The sequence below is a fragment of the Lepus europaeus genome, chromosome Y (assembly GCF_033115175.1).
Source record: "Lepus europaeus isolate LE1 chromosome Y, mLepTim1.pri, whole genome shotgun sequence".
NCBI classification, from domain to species: Eukaryota; Metazoa; Chordata; class Mammalia; order Lagomorpha; family Leporidae; genus Lepus; species Lepus europaeus.
Genome location: NC_084851.1, coordinates 2,820,628 through 2,823,236, shown reverse-complemented (window position 1 = coordinate 2,823,236; position 2,609 = coordinate 2,820,628).

Genomic DNA, 2,609 nt, shown 5'->3' with positions numbered 1-2,609 from the left:
ATAATAATCTGGTGGGCTTTAGGCCTTGTAAATTCAGAGGCCCAGACCTATCTATCTCTTCACATGGGGTATATCCTAAGGGAGGTGTGAACCTCCTAGGGGAAGGCACTCTGTTGACTTTCATTACTTGGCTGGCCTGGGAGGAGAGCTGGCCAGGTAAAGGCAAGGGGCATCTCTAACAAGAAATTTACAGTTCTGCCTGCAATGTTGCTGACCCTACTTGGCTGTCCCCTCAGCTGCAGTGGTCACTTTGGAAGTTGGGCTGAGTGAAGCGCTTTTCAGCTTAGAGCCAATAAGATCTGTGGCTCTGACCTGGGCATCCTTCGACTCCAGGGCAGGTCCATTTCCCGTGATCCAACTCTTGGCAGAGCTGCCAGGGCTCTTCACAAGCTGACTTCTGCTGAAGCCCAGGCTTACCACTTTGAAAGCCACTGCAGTGGACTGGCCTGTTGGGTCTCCTTGAGGGCAGATCACTGTACAGATCAGCCAGTAATAGGCCTGCCACCCATTGCTTCTGATGCCGAGCTTTCTTTTCCTCCTGGTTTGTATTAAAGCAGACCAGAGGATGCAAGTCAAGGGAGTGCCCGTTTCCCATCTCTAATCTTCGGTGGCCTGAACTACAAGTCTATAGTCACAGGCATGTTCTGTAGTAGTTTTTCTAAGGTAGACAATGCCCATGAGGAAAATTATATTCTCACTTTAAAACTTTCTTTCCCTTTGGTCTGAAAGGGAGGTGTTTTCTACTTACTGTTTACTTCGCTGATGGCGAAGTAAATCTAGCTATGAGATTATTATTTAAGTTCTTATTTTGGCTCTGCTATTACAGAAAAATGTTAGCCATCTCTTTTATAAGGTCTAAAGATTAAATTGTGCATCCTACAGATTCCTTCATAATAGAATTAGTTTCCTACCTTGAAGAGAATAGGGAAATGAAAGAACAAGTTGGGCTTAGAATAGAGAAATGAGGGAGCAAGTCCTAGATCGCTTGCTGACAATAGCAATATCACATGAATACTTAGCAAACTGTTTCAACCACTAGATAACAACTTAAGAAAACATTTACCAGAAGGTCCAATGCCTTCTATAAATTTTAAGAATCATGTATTTGAAAACACCTCTTAAATATCTAACATGGTGTAGTTTGTTTAGCCAGTAAACTTAAGCACAACCATCTAAAATGTTTTTAGTTTCTTTCTACCAACACGGTTAAAACATATGATACACAGATTCAGGTCACTCAAATTAAAATGTACCTTTGATTGATTTTAGCAGCTTAAATTTATGGACAATCTTATCTATAAGCCATTTAAAATAAAACTCTTAATAAAATTTCCCCATGTGGACATAAAATATGTACACACATATAATATAGTATAATAGACCAATATAGCAATTTTAATAATAGCTTTTAAAATCTTTAACTCTTTTTGTAGATTGCCAATTGATTTGAATTGCTTTTTCTTTTTAGTAACCTCAGTTAACCATACTTTCTCTCAATTGGTACTGTTAATACATATTGGCTTCATCTGTTTACAGAGCCATCCCAAAGTACTGAATACAATAAAAGTGGCTGGAAAAAGTCCATAGGAACCTATAGGAGGACAGCTAAACACAGAACCAACAACGCTTTAGTTTTATGAGCAGCACATCATATATAACTGTGGATGACAAAAGACTTTAAGTCGCCATGTTTAAAATTATAAACTTATCAACCAACAAGAGGCACTTGCTTACTTCACAGTATTTTTGAAAGCACCTGTAGGATTTTACAAGTATTTAACCCTTTAGGCTTCTGGGGCTTTCTCATTAAGATAACTATCATGTCTAATAACACAAGATCATTAGACTTTTTAATTCTCAAACATTTGTATTAATAGCATTTTCCATTATAGAAACTTAAAGTCTGGTACCACATCACATCTTGACTGTCCTTCTAATATCATCCAAATAGACTGATTAGTTGGTGTCTCTATAAGATGAGAGACATAGGTCCTTCGATTTTTTCAGTTGGGCCCAAACTGGAAAAACCAAAGTCCAGGATTTACTGGAAATTTTAGAGACCAGATTGTTTGAAACTTTGATTTTTTGAATGCCTGTCAAGAATGCCAAGAAGGCTCAAAATCCAAAATATCTGCTTGAAATAAGATTTCTTTTTTTTTACTTTTCTTCCTGAAATATTTTAATAAAAATTTGGCCATTTCCAAGAAATACCCACTGCATGCCCATCAATAAAAGAGAACCTTAACAAAATAGAAAATTTACCATATGGCTATGATTTAAAGGAAAAAAAAATTGCAGACACTCGAGTATATCAGTGAAGTCCAATATTAAAGTCACATTCATTCTTATGGGCTATGATTAGGAATCCGGTTAGATATCAAAATAAAACTTAATACAAATGCAGAACTATTTAGGTCAAAGGACCTCTATAGAAATATCTTTTCTCAAACGCATTCCAGTTTGAGACTCTATTTTAGAATAAGGCATAACAAATGTTAACAGATGACAAACAAACAAGGTGATGATAAGGGGATTCTACAATTTCCCACATACTCTTAACCTGGTAAAAACAAATCTAGAATTTGTTTTTATTTATTTTTGTTTAAACA